Here is a 17,110-nt window from a genome sequence, read left to right as displayed (position 1 = left end):
GTGATGTGTGTGTGAGTGTGTGTGTGAGTGTGTGAGTGTGTCAATATGTGTGTGAGTGTGTGCGTGAGTGATCGTGTGTGTGTGTGTGAGTGTGTGAGTGTGTGAGTGAGTGAGTGTGAATGTGTGAGTGTGTTTGTGTGTGTGAGTGAGTGTGAGTGTGTGAATGTATGTGTGAGTGTGTGTGAGTGAGTGTGTGTTTGAGTGAGTGTGTGTGTGTTTGAGTGAGTGTGTGTTTGTGAGTGTGTCTGTGAGTGTGTGTGTGAGTATGTGTGTGTGTTTGTGTGAGTGTGTGTGCGTTTGTGTGAGTGTGTGAGTGAGTGTGTGAGTGAGTGTGTGTGAGTGAGTGAGTGAGTGAGTGAGCGTGTGTGAGTGAGTGTGTGTGTGAGTGAGACTGTGAGTGAGTGAGTGAGTGTGAGAGTGAGTGAGTGAGTGTGTGAGTGAGTGTGTGAGTGTGAGTGAATGTGTGTGAGAGTGAGTGAGTGTGTGAGTGAGTGTGTGCGTGTGAGTGAGTGCGTGTGAGTGAGTGAGTGTGTGAGTGTGAGTGAGTGAGTGTGTGAGTGTGTGTGTGTGAGAGTGAGTGAGTGTGAGTGAGTGTGTGCGTGAGTGAGTGAGTGTGTGCGTGAGTGAGTGAGTGTGTGTGAGAGTGAGTGTGTGTGAGTGAATGATTGAGAGAGTGAGTGAGTGAGTGTGAGTGAGTGAGTGTGTGTGTGAGTGAGTGAGTGTGTGTGAGAGTGAGTGAGTGTGTGTGAGTGAGTGAGTGTGAGTGAGTGAGTGAGTGTGTGTGAGATTGAGTGAGTGTGTGAGTGAGTGTGTGTGAGTGAGAGTGAGTGAGTGTGTGTGTGAGTGAGTGAGTGAGTGTGTGTGAGAGTGTGTGTGTGAGTGAATGAGTGAGTGAGTGAGTGTGAGTGTGTGAGTGTGAGAGTGAGTGTGTGTGAGGGAGTGTGTGTGTGCGAGTGTGAGTGTGAGAGTGATTGTGTGTGAGTGAGTGAGTGTGAGTGAGTGAGTGAGTGAGGTGAGTGAGTGAGTGTGTGAGTGAGTGTGTGAGTGAGTGTGTGTGTGGTGAGTGTGTGTGAGTGAGTGAGTGAGAGTGTGTGTGAGTGTGTGAGTGAGTGTGTGAGTGAGTGAGTGTGAGTGAGTGAGTGTGTGAGTGGTGAGTGAGTGTGAGTGTGTGAGTGTGTGTGTGAGTGAGTGGATGTGAGTGAGTGAGTGTGAGTGAGTGTGAGTGTGTGAGTGAGTGTGTGTGTGAGTGTGAGTGTGAGTGTGTGTGTGGTGAGTGAGTGTGAGTGAGTGTGTGAGTGAGTGAGTGTGTGTGAGTGAGTGTGTGGTGTGGAGTGGGGAGTGAGTGTGAGTGAGTGAGTGGTGTGAGTGAGTGTGTAGAGTGAGTGAGTGTGTGTGTGGAGTGTGAGTGTGTGTGTGTGAGTGAGTGTGTGTGAGTGAGTGTGTGAGTGAGTGTGTGGTGTGTGAGTGAGTGTGTGTGTGAGTGGTGTGAGTGAGTGGAGTGTGTGTGGTGTGAGTGTGGTGAGTGAGTGTGAGTGGTGGTGGGGTGAGTGTGTGAGTGGTGTGTGTGAGTGTGTGTGAGTGTGTGTGTGTGGGTGTGTGGTGTGTGTGTGTGAGTGGGTGGTGTGAGTGAGGTGAGTGGTGAGTGTGAGTGAGTGGGTGTGTGAGTGAGTGTGGGAGTGAGTGTGTGTGTGGAGTGTGTGGTGAGTGTGTGTGTGGTGAGTGTGTGAGTGAGTGAGTGTGTGTGAGTGTGTGTGTGAGTGAGTGTGTGAGTGGTGAGTGTGAGTGTGTGTGGTGTGTGGTGAGTGTGTGTGTGTGTGTGTGAGTGTGTGTGAGTGTGTGAGTGAGTGTGTGTGTGTGAGTGGTGTGTGTGAGTGTGTGTGTGAGTGTGAGTGTGGAGTGTGTGTGTGGTGTGTGTGAGTGAGTGTGTGTGGTGAGTGTGTGTGTGAGTGTGAGTGGTGTGAGTGAGTGGTGTGTGAGTGTGAGTGTGTGGTGGTGTGTGTGTGTGGTGTGTGTGAGTGTGTGGTGAGTGTGTGTGAGTGTGTGTGTGTGTGTGTGAGTGTGAGTGTGAGTGGTGTGTGGTTGTGTGTGGTGTGTGTGTGAGTGTGAGTGTGAGTGTGTGTGTGTGTGTGTGAGTGTGTGTGTGTGTGTGTGTGTGTGTGGTGTGAGTGTGTGTGTGTGAGTGTGAGTGTGTGTGTGTGTGAGTGAGTGTGTGTGTGTGTGTGAGTGTGTGTGTGTGTGAGTGTGGTGTGTGTGGTGTGTGTGTGTGTGTGGGTGTGTGTGTGTGAGTGTGTGTGTGTGTGTGGTGTGTGTGTGTGTGTGTGTGTGTGTGTGTGTGTGAGTGTGTGGTGTGAGTGTGTGTGTGAGTGTGTGTGTGTGTGTGTGGTGTTGAGTGGGGTGTGTGTGTGTGAGTGTGTGTGTGTGTGTGAGTGTGTGTGTGTGTGTGTGTGTGAGTGTGAGTGGAGTGTGTGTGGTGTGTGGTGTGTGTGTGAGTGTGTGGGTGTGTGGTGTGTGAGTGTGTGTGGTGTGTGTGGTGTGTGTGTGTGTGTGGTGTGTGTGTGGTGTGTGAGTGTGAGTGTGTGTGTGTGAGTGTGTGGTGTGTGAGTGTGTGGAGTGTGAGTGTGGGTGTGTGTGTGTGAGTGGTGAGTGTGAGGGTGGTGTGTGTGGTGTGTGGTGTGTGTGGTGTGGGTGTGTGTGGTGTGATGTGGGTGTGAGGTGTGTAGGAGGTGTGTGTCGTGAGTGGTGGTGTGAAGCAGGATGTTAGGTGTCGGTCGCGGGTGAGAACGAGGGTGCAGCGAGGGAAGACTCCGCAGGAAGACCTTCACAGAAGGGGGACGTACTCTCAAAATAAGACCTAGGTCTAGCTGACCAGCTGCAGACTGAAGCTCAGGAAACTCTCTGAAGACGACATTGTTGGGGGGGGGGAGGGGGGGGAGATGATGGCCTCTGGGAGTAATTGCTGGACTATGAATCCTGAGAACCAAGGTCAAGGTCCGTCTGGGGACACGGGTTCGAATCCCGCTTTGGCAAAGGGTACCCTTCGAATTCACCAAATAACAGGAATTTAGAGACTCGGTGTGTTAATTGTTGGAAAGCAGCGTTGCTAATGCCCTTCAGGGAAGGGAAAATGCCATCCTTACCCAGTCTGGACCGACACGTGACTCCAGCCCCACCAGCAACCGGCATGACTCCTAACTGCCCTCCTCCCCGGGGCAATGAGGGGCGGCCGAGAAATCCTGGCCCAGTCAGAGGTGCCCTCATCCTGCGAAGGGGGCGAATGGAAAACAAGTTCCTGTCGCCAGGTCGTGGTCGATGAGGGGGAGTTCGCCAACTTGTGGTGTGACTGACAGGACCTGTTCATCTCCGGGCTTATCCTCACATTGCCTTCTGAGTTTTGGGATCATGGGGCATAACACTAGGATAAAGGTATCCCCTCCCCCCCCCCCCCCCGCCCCCCCGCACCCCCACAAATCCCCGCTATCCGAAAGTCGAGCGTTCCCTGGAAAACCTTTCGGAAGCCAGAGTGAGGTGGGGAGGGGGGGAGGGGGGAGGGTGGGTGGGGGGAAGCGAAGGAGCATTAACCAACACGGGACAACGTTCGGCTTTCTTTGTGACGCCCAACTCCTCCCGCGATCCCGTCCTGACAGAGAATCCAGGCCCTCATGTCGGTCTTTCGGAAACGTGGAATGTTCGGGGATCGGGGGGATACCTGGATACCCCCCCCCCCCCGGGCAGTGAGGGACCAACCCTACCCCCACTGTCATCACTTACCCCAGGGCTTGGGGATTACTCCCCCAACTCCTCGGTCGATCGGATAATCACCTGCTCTCTCTTTCTCTCTCTCTCTCCCCCTCTCCCTCTCACTTTCTCTCTCCTTCTCTCTGTCCCTCTCTCTCTATTTCTCTATCCCTCCCCCTCTCTCTGTCTCCTTCTCCCTCTTTGTCTCACTCTTTCTTTCTCTTTCTCTGTCTCTCTCTTTCTCACTTTCTCTCTCTCATTCTCTCCCTCTCCATTTCTTTCTCTGTCCCTCCCTCTCTCTCTCTCTCTCTCTCCCCCCTCCACCCCCCCTTCTCTCTCTCTCTCTTTCTCTCTCTCTGTCTCTCACTTCACCCTCTCGCTCTCTCCTCTCTCCCCACACTCTCTCTCTCTCTTTTCTCTGTCTCTCTTTTCTCTTTCCTCTCTTTCTCTCTCTCTCCCTCTCTCTCTCTCCCTCTCTCTCTTTTTCTTTCTCTCTCTCTTTCCACCCTCACTCTTTCTCTCACTCTATCCCTGTCTCACTCTCTCACTCTCTCTGTCTCTCTCGCCCCCTTCCCAACTCTCTCCCCTTTCCTCTCTCTCTCTCCCTCTCTCTTTTTCTCTCCCTCTCCCTCTTTCTCTCTCTCTTTGTTTCTCTTTCTCTCTCACTCTCTCCCTCTGTCTCTTTCTTTCTCACTCTCCCTCTCTCTTTCTCTTTCTCCCCTATCTCTCTCTCCCTCTCTCCCTCCCTCTCCCTCTCCCTCTGTCCCACTCTCCTTCTATCTATCTCTCTCTCTTTCTCTCTCTCCCACCTCCCCTTCTCTATCTCTCTTTCTCTCTTTCTTCCCCCCTCTCTCTCCCTCTTTCTCTCTTTCTATCTCTATCTCCCCCATTCTCTCTCTCCCGCCCTCTTTCTTACTCTCTCTGTCTCTCTCCACCCATCTCTCTCTCTCTTTCTCTCTCTTTATTTCTCTCTGTCTCTTTCTCTCCCTCCACCCACTCACTCTTTCTTTTCTCTCTCTTTTCTCCCTCTCACCCTACCTTTCTCTCTCTCTCTCCCCTACGGTCTCTCGCCCCCCCCCCCTCCCCCCTCCCACTCTCTCTCTTTCTCTTTCCCTCTCTCTCCCCCCTCTCCCCCTCTCTCTCCTCTCTCTCCCTCTCTCTCTCCCTGCTGACTCTCCCTCTCTCCCTCTGATCCTGTCCCAGGTCACACAGATCATGAACGGATTGGTTCAGATATCGCTCGGAATCCCACTCTGTGTCGCTACCAGCTTCCTGTCCACACTCCTTGGAGCACCCTTCGTGATCGGCGTCATGGTGAGTCCAGCAAGCGGCTCGCTGCGGTACCCGGAGAGACACAATCTACACATTCTCCCCCAGTCCAACCCAGCACAACCCAACCCAGCCCAACCAGCACAACCCAGCCCAACCCAGCACAACCCAACCCAACCCAACCCAACCCAACCCAGCACAACCCAGCCCAGCCCAACCCAACCCAACCCAACCCAACCCAACCCAGCACAACCTAACCCAGCACAACCCAACCCAACCCAGCACAACCCAGCCCAGCCCAACCAGCCCAACCCAGCCCAACCCAACCCAACCCAGCCCAACCCAACCCAACCCAACCCAACCCAGCCCAACCCAACCAACCCAGCCCAACCCAACCCAACCCAGCCCAACCAAGCCCAACCCAACCCAACCAACCCAACCCAACCCAAGCCAGCCCAACCCAGCCCAACTCAACCCAGCACAACCCAACCCAGCCCAACCCAGCACAACCCAGCCCAACCCAGCACAACCCAACCCAACCCAACCCAACCCAACCCAACCCAACCCAGCACAACCCAGCCCAGCCCAACCCAACCCAACCCAACCCAACCCAGCACAACCTAACCCAGCACAACCCAACCCAACCCAGCACAACCCAGCCCAGCCCAACCCAGCCCAACCCAGCCCAACCCAACCCAACCCAGCCCAACCCAACCCAACCCAACCCAACCCAGCCCAACCCAACCCAACCCAGCCCAACCCAACCCAACCCAGCCCAACCAAGCCCAACCCAACCCAACCCAACCCAACCCAACCCAAGCCAGCCCAACCCAGCCCAACTCAACCCAGCCCAACCCAACCCAACCCAACCCAACCCAACCCAGCCCAACCCAACCCAACCCAACCCAATGCAACCCAACCCAGCCCAACCCAGCCCAACCCAATCCAACCCAAGCCAGCCCAGCCCAGCCCAACCCAAACCAACCCAACCCAGCCCAGCCCAGCCCAACCCAAACCAACCCAAACCAGCCCAACTCAACCCAACCCAACCCAGCCCAACCCAGCCCAACCCAGCACAACCCAGCCCAACCCAGCACAACCCAGCCCAACCCAGCCCAACCCAGCCCAACCCAACCCAACCCAACTCAGCCCAACCCAGCCCATCCCAACCCAACCCAACCCAGCCCAACCCAAACCTGCCCAACCCAGCCCAGCCCAACCCAAGCCTACCCAACACAGCCCAGCCCAACCCAAAGCAGCCCAACCCAACCCAGCCCAACCCAAACCTGCCCAACCCAGCCCAGCCCAACCCAACCCAGCCCAAACCAACTCAACCCAGCCCAGCGCAGCCCAGCCCAACCCAATCAAAACCAACCCAGCCCAACCCAACCCAACCCGGCCCAAACCTGCCCAGCCCAACCCATCCCAACACAATCCAGCCTGACCCACCCCAGCCCAACCCAGCCCAGCCCAAACCAGCCCAGCCCAACCCAACCCAACCCAACCCAACCCAACCCAGCCCAACCCAACCCAGCCCAAACCAGCCTAACCCAACCCAGCCCAACGCAACCCAGCCCAACCCAACCCAGCCCAAACCAGCCTAACCCAACCCAACCCAACGCAACCCAGCCCAACCCAATCCAGCCCAACCCAACCCAGCCCAAACCAGCCTAACGCAGCCCAACCCAAACCCAGCCCAACCCAAACCTGCCCAACCCAGCCCAGCCCAACCCAACCCAGCCCAAACCAACTCAACCCAGCCCAGCGCAGCCCAGCCCAACCCAATCAAAACCAACCCAGCCCAACCCAACCCAACCCGGCCCAAACCTGCCCAGCCCAACCCATCCCAACACAATCCAGCCTGACCCACCCCAGCCCAACCCAGCCCAGCCCAAACCAGCCCAGCCCAACCCAACCCAACCCAACCCAACCCAACCCAGCCCAACCCAACCCAGCCCAAACCAGCCTAACCCAACCCAGCCCAACGCAACCCAGCCCAACCCAACCCAGCCCAAACCAGCCTAACCCAACCCAACCCAACGCAACCCAGCCCAACCCAATCCAGCCCAACCCAACCCAGCCCAAACCAGCCTAACGCAACCCAACCCAACCCAACCCAGCCCAACCCAACCCAGCTCAACCCAGCCTAACCCAACCCAACCCAACGCAACCCAGCCCAACCCAACCCAGCTCAACCCAGCCCAGCTCAGCCCAACCCAACCCAACCCAACTCAAACCAGCCCAACCCAACCCAGCTCAACGCAGCCCAGCCCAAACCAGCCTAACCCAACCCAGCTCAACCCAGCCCAACCCAGCCCAACCCAACCCAGTTCAACCCAGCCCAGCTCAGCCCAGCCCAAACCAACCCAACCCAACCCAACCAACCCAACCCAACCCAACCCAGCCCAACCCAACCCAGCTCAACCCAGCCCAACCCAACCCAGCTCAACCCAGCCCAACCCAGCCCAGCTCAGCCCAACCCAACCCAACCGAACTCAAAACAACCCAACCCAACCCAGCTCAACCCAGCCCAGCCCAAACCAGCCTAACCAACCCAGCTCAACCCAGCCCAACCCAGCCCAACCCAACCCAGTTGAACCCAGCCCAGCTCAGCCCAGCCCAAACCAACCCAACCCAACCCAACCCAACCCAGCCCAACCCAACCCAGCCCAAACCAGCCTAACCCAACCCAGCCCAACCCAACCCAGCCCAACCCAACCCAACCCAACCCAGCCCAACCCAGCCCATCCCAACCCAACCCAACCCAGCCCAACCCAACCCAGCTCAACCCAGCCCAGCCCAAACCAGCCTAACCCAACCCAGCTCAACCCAGCCCAACCCAGCCCAACCCAACCCAGTTCAACCCAGCCCAGCTCAGCCCAGCCCAAACCAACCCAACCCAACCCAACTCAACCCAACCCAACCCAACCCAACCCAAACCAGCCTAACCCAACCCAGCCCAACCCAACCCAACCCAGCCCAACCCCACCCAACCCAGCCCAACCCAGTCTAACCCAGCCCAAACTCCACCTAACCCAGCCCAACCCAACCCAACTCAACCCAACCCAACTCAACCCAGCCCAGCCCGACCCAGCCCAACCCAGCCCAAACTAGCCCATCCCAGCCCAACCCAACCCAACCCAGCCCAACCCAGCCCAACCCAACTCAACCCGGCCAAAACCTGCCCAGCCCAACCCATCCCAACACAATCCAGCCCAACCCAACCCAGCCAAACCCAGCCCAGCCCAAACCAGCCCAGCCCAACCCAAGCCAACCCAGACCAACCCAGCCCAACCCAACCCAACCCAACACAGCCCAACACAGCCCAGCTCAGCACAACCCAACCCAGCACAGCCCAGCCCAGCACAACCCAACCCAACCCAACCCAACCCAGCCCAGCCCAACCCAAACCAACCCAAACCAGCCCAGCTCAACCCAACCCAACCCAGCCCAACCCAGCCCAACCCAACCCAGCCCAACCCAGCCCAACCTGACCCAACCCAATCCAGCCCAACCCAGCACAACCCAGCCCAACCCAGCCCAACCCAGCCCAACCCAACCCAACCCAGCCCATCCCTACCCAACCCAAACCAGCCCAACCCAGCCCAGCCCAACCCAAAGCAGCCCAACCCAACCCAGCCCAAACCAACTCAACCCAGCCCAGGGCAGCCCAGCCCAACACAATCAAACCCAACCCAGCCCAACCCAACCCAACCCGGCCCAAAGCAGCCCAACCCAAACCAGCCCAACCCAGCCCATCCCAACCCAACCCAAACCAGCCCAACCCAACCCAGCTCAACCCAGCCCAGCCCAAACCAGCCTAACCCAACCCAGCTCAACCCAGCCCAACCCAACCCAGTTCAACCCAGCCCAGCTCAGCCCAGCCCAAACCAACCCAACCCAACCCAACCCAACCCAACCCAACCCAACCCAACCCAGCCCAACCCAACCCAGCCCAAACCAGCCTAACCCAACCCAGCCCAACCCAACCCAGCCCAACCCCATCCAATCCAGCCCAACCCAGTCTAACCCAGCCCAAACTCCACCCAACCCAGCCCAACCCAACCCAACTCAACCCAACCCAACCCAACCCAACCCAACCCAACCCAGCCCAAACCAGCCTAACCCAACCCAGCCCAACCCAACCCAACCCAGCCCAACCCCACCCAACCCAGCCCAACCCAGTCTAACCCAGCCCTAACTCCACCCAACCCAGCCCAACCCAACCCCACTCAACCCAACCCAACTCAACCCAGCCCAGCCGGACCCCGCCCAACCCAGCCCAAACTAGCCCATCCCAGCCCAACCCAACCCAATCAAACCCAACCCAGCCCAACCCAACCCAACCCGGCCCAAACCTGCCCAGCCCAACCCATCCCAACACAATCCAGCCCAACCCAACCCAGCCCAACCCAGCCCAGCCCAAACCAGCCCAGCCCAACCCAAGCCAACCCAGACCAACCCAACCCAGCCCAACCCAACCCAGCCCAAACCAGCCTAACCCAACCCAACCCAACTCAACCCAGCCCAACCCAACCCAGCTCAACCCAGCCCAGCCCAAAACAGCCTAACCCAACCCAGCTCAACCCAGCCCAACCCAGCCCAACCCAACCCAGCCCAAACCAGCCTAACCCAACCCAGCCCAACCCAACCCAACCCAGCCCAACCCCACCCAACCAAGCCCAACCCAGTCTAACCCAGCCCAAACTCCACCCAACCCAGCCCAACCCAACCCCACTCAACCCAACCCAACTCAACCCAGCCCAGCCCGACCCAGCCGAACCCAGACCAAACTAGCCCATCCCAGCCCAACCCAACCCAACCCAGCCCAACCCAACCCAACCCAGCCCAACCCAGCCCAACCCAACCCAACCCGGCCAAAACCTGCCCAGCCAAACCCATCCCAACACAATCCAGCCCAACCCAACCCAGCCAAACCCAGCCCAGCCCAAACCAGCCCAGCCCACCCCAAGCCAACCCAGACCAACCCAGCCCAACCCAACCCAACCCAACACAGCCCAGCTCAGCACAACCCAACCCAGCACAGCCCAGCCCAGCACAACCCAACCCAACCCAACCCAGCCCAGCCCAGCCCAACCCAAACCAACCCAAACCAGCCCAGCTCAACCCAACCCAACCCAGCCCAACCCAGCCCAACCCAACCCATCCCAACCCAGCCCAACCCAGCACAACCCAGCCCAACCCAGCCCAACCCAGCCCAACCCAACCCAACCCAACCCAGCCCAACCCAGCCCATCCCAACCCAACCCAAACCAGCCCAACCCAACCCAGCTCAACCCAGCCCAGCCCAAACCAGCCTAACCCAACCCAGCTCAACCCAGCCCAACCCAACCCAGTTCAACCCAGCCCAGCTCAGCCCAGCCCAAACCAACCCAACCCAACCCAACCCAACCCAACCCAACCCAGCCCAACCCAACCCAGCCCAAACCAGCCTAACCCAACCCAGCCCAACCCAACCCAACCCAGCCCAACCCCACCCAATCCAGCCCAACCAGGTCTAACCCAGCCCAAACTCCACCCAACCCAGCCCAACCCAACCCAACTCAACCCAACCCAACTCAACCCAGCCCAGCCCGACCCAGCCCAACCCAACCCAGCCCAACCCAGCCCATCCCAACCCAACCCAACCCAGCCCAACCCAACCCAGCTCAACCCAGCCCAGCCCAAACCAGCCTAACCCAACCCAGCTCAACCCAGCCCAACCCAGCCCAACCCAACCCAGTTCAACCCAGCCCAGCTCAGCCCAGCCCAAACCAACCCAACCCAACCCAACTCAACCCAACCCAACCCAACCCAACCCAACCCAGCCCAACCCAACCCAGCCCAAACCAGCCTAACCCAACCCAGCCCAACCCAACCCAACCCAGCCCAACCCCACCCAACCCAGCCCAACCCAGTCTAACCCAGCCCAACCCAACTCAACCCGGCCAAAACCTGCCCAGCCCAACCCATCCCAACACAATCCAGCCCAACCCAACCCAGCCCAACCCAGCCCAGCCCAAACCAGCCCAGCCCAACCCAACCCAACTCAACCCAACCCAACTCAACCCAGCCCAGCCCGACCCAGCCCAACCCAGCCCAAACTAGCCCATCCCAGCCCAACCCAACCCAACCCAGCCCAACCCAGCCCAACCCAACTCAACCCGGCCAAAACCTGCCCAGCCCAACCCATCCCAACACAATCCAGCCCAACCCAACCCAGCCCAACCCAGCCCAGCCCAAACCAGCCCAGCCCAACCCAAGCCAACCCAGACCAACCCAGCCCAACCCAACCCAGCCCAACACAACCCAGCTCAGCACAACCCAACCCAGCACAGCCCAGCCCAGCACAACCCAACCCAACCCAACCCAGCCCAGCCCAGCCCAGCCCAACCCAAACCAACCCAAACCAGCCCAGCTCAACCCAACCCAACCCAGCCCAACCCAGCCCTACCCAGCCCAACCCAACCCAACCCAACCCAACCCAGCCCATCCCTACCCAACCCAACCCAGCCCAACCCAAACCAGCCCAACCCAGCCCAGCCCAACCCAAAGCAGCCCAACCCAACCCAGCCCAAACCAACTCAACCCAGCCCAGGGCAGCCCAGCCCAACCCAATCAAACCCAACCCAGCCCAACCCAACCCAACCCGGCTCAAATCTGCCCAGCCCAACCCATCCCAACACAATCCAGCCCAACCCAACCCAGCCCAACCCAGCCCAGCCCAAACCAGCCCAGCCCAACCCAACCCCACCCCACCCAACCCAGCCCAACCCAACCCAACCCAGCCCAACCCTGCTGAAACCAGCTCAGCCCAACACAATCCAGCCCAACCCAATCCAACCCAGCCCAACCCAACCCAGCCCAACCCAACCCAACCTAACCCAGCCCAGCCCAACCCAGCCCAACCCATACCAGCCCAAACCAACCCTGCCCAAACAAGCCCAACCCAACCCAGCCCAACCTAGCCCAACCCATCCCAACCCAACGCAACCCAGCCCAACCCAACCCAGCTCAACCCAGCCCAGCTCAGCCCAACCCAACCCAACCCAACTCAACCCAGCCCAACCCAACCCTGGTCAACCCAGCCCAGCTCAGCCCAGCCCAACCCAACCCAACCCAACCCAACCCAACCCAGCCCAACCCAACCCAACCCAACCCAACACAACCCAACCCAACCCAACCTAACCCAGCCCAACCCTGCCGAAACCAGCTCAGCCCAACACAATCCAGCTCAACCCAATCCAACCCAGCCCAACCCAACCCAGCCCAACCCAGCCCAGCCCAACCCATACCAGCCCAAACCAACCCTGCCCAAACAAGCCCAACCCAACCCAGACCAACCTAGCCCAACCCATCCCAACCCAATGCAACCCAGCCCAACCCAACCCAGCTCAACCCAGCCCAGCTGAGCCCAACCCAACCCAACCCAACTCAACCCAGCCCAACCCAACCCTGGTCAACCCAGCCCAGCTCAGCCCAGCCCAAACCAGCCTAACCCAACCCAGCTCAACCCAGCCCAACCCAGCCCAACCCAACCCAGTTCAACCCAGCCCAGCTCAGCCCAGCCCAACCCAACCCAACCCAACCCAACCCAACCCAGCCCAACCCAACCCAACCCAACCCAACCCAACCCAACCCAGCCCAACCCAGCCCAAACCAGCCTAACCCAACCCAGCCCAACCCAACCCAGCCCAACCCAGCCCAACCCAGCCCAACCCAACCCAGTTCAACCCAGCCCAGCTCAGCCCAGCCCAACCCAACCCAACCCAACCCAACCCAGCCCAACCCAGCCCAACCCAACCCAACCCAACCCAGCCCAACCCAACCCAACCCAACCCAGCCCAACCCAACCCAACCCAACCCAACCCAACCCAGCCCAACCCAACCCAACCCAACCCAGCCCAACCCAACCCAGCCCAAACCAGCCTAACCCAACCCAGCCCAACCCAACCCAACCCAACCCAACCCAACCCAACCCAGCCCAACCCAGGCCAACCTAGCCCAACCCCACCCAACCCAACCCAACCCAACCCAGTCTAACCCAACCGAACCCAACCCAGCCCAGCCCAACCCAGCCTGACCCAGCCCAACCCAACCCAACTCAACCCAACCCAACTCAACCCAGCCCAGCCTGACCCAGCCCAACCCAGCCCAAACCAGCCCATCCCAGCCCAACCCAACCCGACCCAGCCCAACCCAGCCCAATCCAACCCAACCCACAACACACACACACGCACACACACTCACAGACACACACTGACACTCCCGTGTACTGACAGTAAACACCACACTTCCACTCAGTCAGCCCCACTCATATTCACACTCCCACACTCGCACTTTGCCACACTCACTCACACAAGCTCTCACGCCCATTCACAGTCATACTTCCGCACTCTCACACCCACTCGGTCACACCCCTGCCCCCAGATACACACAGGGTGGATTGGCCGTGCTAAATTGTCCCACAGTGTTCAGGGATGTGTAGGTTAGGGTGGATTGGCCGTGCTAAATTGTCCCACAGTGTTCAGGGGTGTGTAGGTTAGGGTGGATTGGCCGTGCTAAATTGTCCCCTAGTGTTCAGGGATGTGTAGGTTAGGGTGGATTGGCCGTGCTAAATTGTCCCAGAGTGTTCAGGGATGTGTAGGTTAGGGTGGATTGGCCGTGCTAAATTGTCCCACAGTGTTCAGGGATGTGTAGGTTAGGGTGGATTGGCCGTGCTAAATTGTCCCACAGTGTTCAGGGATGTGTAGGTTAGGGTGGATTGGCCGTGCTAAATTGTCCCATAGTGTTCAGGGATGTGTAGGTTAGGGTGGATTGGCCGTGCTAAATTGCCCCATAGTGTTCAGGGATGTGTAGGTTAGGGGGGATTTGCTGTGCTAAATTGTCCCATAGTGTTCAGGGATGTGTAGGTTAGGGTGGATTGGCCGTGCTAAATTGTCCCCATAGTGTTCAGGGATGTGTAGGTTAGGGTGGATTGGCCGTGCTAAATTGTCCCACAGTGTTCAGGGATGTGTAGGTTAGGGTGGATTGGCCGTGCTAAATTGTCTCACAGTGTTCAGGGATGTGTAGGTTAGGGTGGATTGGCCGTGCTAAATTGTCCCACAGTGTTCAGGGATGTGTAGGTTAGGGTGGATTGGCCGTGCTAAATTGTCTCACAGTGTTCAGGGATGTGTAGGTTAGGGGGGATTGGCCGTGCTAAATTGTCCCATAGTGTTCAGGGATGTGTAGGTTAGGGTGGATTGGCCGTGCTAAATTGTCCCAAGGTGTTCAGGGATGTGTAGTTTAGGGTGGATTGGCCGTGCTAAATTGTCCCACAGTGTTCAGGGATGTGTAGGTTAGGGTGGATTGGCCGTGCTAAATTGTCCCACAGTGTTCAGGGATGTGTAGGTTAGGGTGGATTGGCCGTGCTAAATTGTCCCACAGTGTTCAGGGATGTGTAGGTTAGGGTGGATTGGCCGTGCTAAATTGTCCCACATTGTTCAGGGATGTGTAGGTTAGGGTGGATTGGCCGTGCTAAATTGTCCCATAGTGTTCAGGGATGTGTAGGTTAGGGTGGATTGGCCGTGCTAAATTGTCCCAAGGTGTTCAGGGGTGTGTAGTTTAGGGTGGATTGGCCGTGCTAAATTGTCCCACAGTGTTCAGGGATGTGTAGGTTAGGGTGGATTGGCCGTGCTAAATTGTCCCACCGTGTTCAGGGATGTGTAGGTTAGGGTGGATTGGCCGTGCTAAATTGTCCCACAGTGTTCAGGGATGTGTAGGTTAGAGTGGATTGGCCGTGCTAAATTGTCCCATAGTGTTCAGGGATGTGTAGGTTAGGGTGGATTGGCCGTGCTAAATTGTCCCATAGTGTTCAGGGATGTGCAGGTTAGGGTGGATTGGCCCGTGCTAAATTGTCCCATAGTGTTCAGGGATGTGTAGGTTAGGGTGGATTGGCCGTGCTAAATTGTCCCACAGTGTTCAGGGATGTGTAGGTTAGGGTGGATTGACCGTGCTAAATTGTCCCACAGTGTTCAGGGATGTGTAGGTTAGGGTGGATTGGCCGTGCTAAATTGTCCCATAGTGTTCAGGGATGTGTAGGTTAGGGTGGATTGGCCGTGCTAAATTGTCCCACAGTGTTCAGGGATGTGTAGGTTAGGGTGGATTGGCCGTGCTAAATTGTCCCATAGTGTTCAGGGATGTGCAGGTTAGGGTGGATTGGCCGTGCTAAATTGTCCCACAGTGTTCAGGGATGTGTAGGTTAGGGTGGATTGGCCGTGCTAAATTGTCCCATAGTGTTCAGGGATGTGTAGGTTAGGGTGGATTGGCCGTGCTAAAATGTCCCATCGTGTTCAGGGATGTGTAGGTTAGGGTGGATTGGCCGTGCTAAATTGTCCCACAGTGTTCAGGGATGTGTAGGTTAGGGTGGATTGGCCGTGCTAAATTGTCCCATAGTGTTCAGGGATGTGCAGGTTAGGGTGGATTGGCCGTGCTAAATTGTCCCACAGTGTTCAGGGATGTGTAGGTTAGGGTGGATTGGCCGTGCTAAATTGTCCCATAGTGTTCAGGGATGTGTAGGTTAGGGTGGATTGGCCGTGCTAAATTGTCCCACAGTGTTCAGGGATGTGTAGGTTAGGGTGGATTAGTCAGGGGGAACTGTAGGGGACTGGGTTTGGGCGGGATACTCTTTGGTGGGTCAGTGTTAAGTTGTTGGGCTGAGGGGCCTGTTGCCGCACTGTCAGGATTCTATGATTGTATTCTAATGATTTGTAAGTCTGTACGCGTCGTGTTCAAAGTGAAGCGAAACGTCCCTGGTTCGTGGTTCAAGTTACAAGTTGACTTTGTCGACTCGGTTGTCGTCATTGTAATTGTATTCCTTGCTCCCAGTCGGTGTCTCCCGAACCCTGTCACCCTGATTCTTCGGCCTGCAGCTGCTCCCTGTGTGATCAGGGTGTCACACCTCGTGTGTTCTGTTTCCCTGCAGTTCATCGTGTCAGGAGCACTGTGCATCGCTGCAGAAAAAGATCCCTCCATCAAGTTGGTGAGTGAACGTCCTGGGACACGGGTTCCAGGATCTCATCAATCCCCATTCCTCAGACATCCTGCACAGACCCTCGAACTGGTGCCTTGTCGGCCGTGGTGCTGGGGGGTTGGGGTAGGGGGTTGGCGGGGTGGGGGGGGCAGGGGGGGGTATGGCTTCCTTTGTCCTTTCCTGGCTGGCTGAACCCCGCCCCGGCACTGCTCATCGATCGTGTGGCGATTGAATGCTCACAACTTTCCAGAAACACGTTCTCTTGGGACGGGGGTGGGGTGGGGGGGGGGGTGGAGGGGGGGGGTGGGGGGTGGGGGTGGGATTCAGGATTCCCTCCAGACTATCCTCTGACCTTGACCCTGATCCTAACCTTAACCCTGACCCTAACCTTGACCCTAACTTTAACCCTGACCCTAAGCTTGACCCTAACCTTAACCCTGATCCTAACTTTAACCCTGACCCTAATCTTGACCCTGACCCTAACCCTGACCCTAACCCTGACTCTAACCCTTACCGTGACCTTAACCCTAACTCTGACCCTAACCTTGACCCTAACCCTGACCCTAACTCTGACCCTAACTCTGACCCTAACCCTTATCCTGACCTTGACCCTAACCTTAACCTGACCCTAACTCTGACCCTAATCCTGACTCTAACCCTTACCCTGACCTTAACCCTAACTCTGACCCTAACCTTGACCCTAACATTAACCCTGACCCTAACTCTGACCCTAACCCAGACTCTAACCCTAACCTGACCTTAACCCTGACCCTAACTCTGACCCTAACCCTGACTCTAACCCTAACCCTGACCTTAACCCTAACTCTGACCCTATCCTTAACCCTGACCCTAACTCTGACCCTAACTCTAACCCTGACCCTAACCCTGACTCTAACCCTAACCCTAACCTTAACCCTGACCCTGACCCTAACTCTGACCCTAACCTTAACCCTGACCCTAACTCTGACCCTAACCTTAACCCTGACCCTAACTCTGACCCTAACCCTGACCCTAACCTTAACCCTGACCCTAACTCTGACCCTAACCTTAACCCTGACCCTAACTCTGACCCTAACCCTAACCCTGACCCTAACC

At 57.6% G+C, this 17,110-nt stretch overlaps 1 long non-coding RNA gene across 1 annotated transcript in view; it reads left to right on the top strand.

Annotated features, from left to right (window-relative positions):
• The first annotated feature begins 4,937 nt into the window (after positions 1–4,937).
• LOC140468461 (uncharacterized) overlaps positions 4,938–17,110 on the top strand; it is a 16,433-nt gene continuing 4,260 nt past the window's right edge. The window contains exons 1-2 of the long non-coding RNA XR_011955654.1: positions 4,938–5,049; positions 15,968–16,024. This is a non-coding gene — a long non-coding RNA (uncharacterized lncRNA). The remainder of the gene's footprint in view (positions 5,050–15,967; positions 16,025–17,110) is intronic.

Source organism: Chiloscyllium punctatum, chromosome 47, assembly GCF_047496795.1.
Source record: "Chiloscyllium punctatum isolate Juve2018m chromosome 47, sChiPun1.3, whole genome shotgun sequence".
In the NCBI taxonomy this organism is placed as follows: domain Eukaryota; kingdom Metazoa; phylum Chordata; class Chondrichthyes; order Orectolobiformes; family Hemiscylliidae; genus Chiloscyllium; species Chiloscyllium punctatum.
The sequence above is the reverse complement of the archived record's forward strand: the minus strand, read 5'-3'. Positions and strand labels throughout refer to the sequence as shown.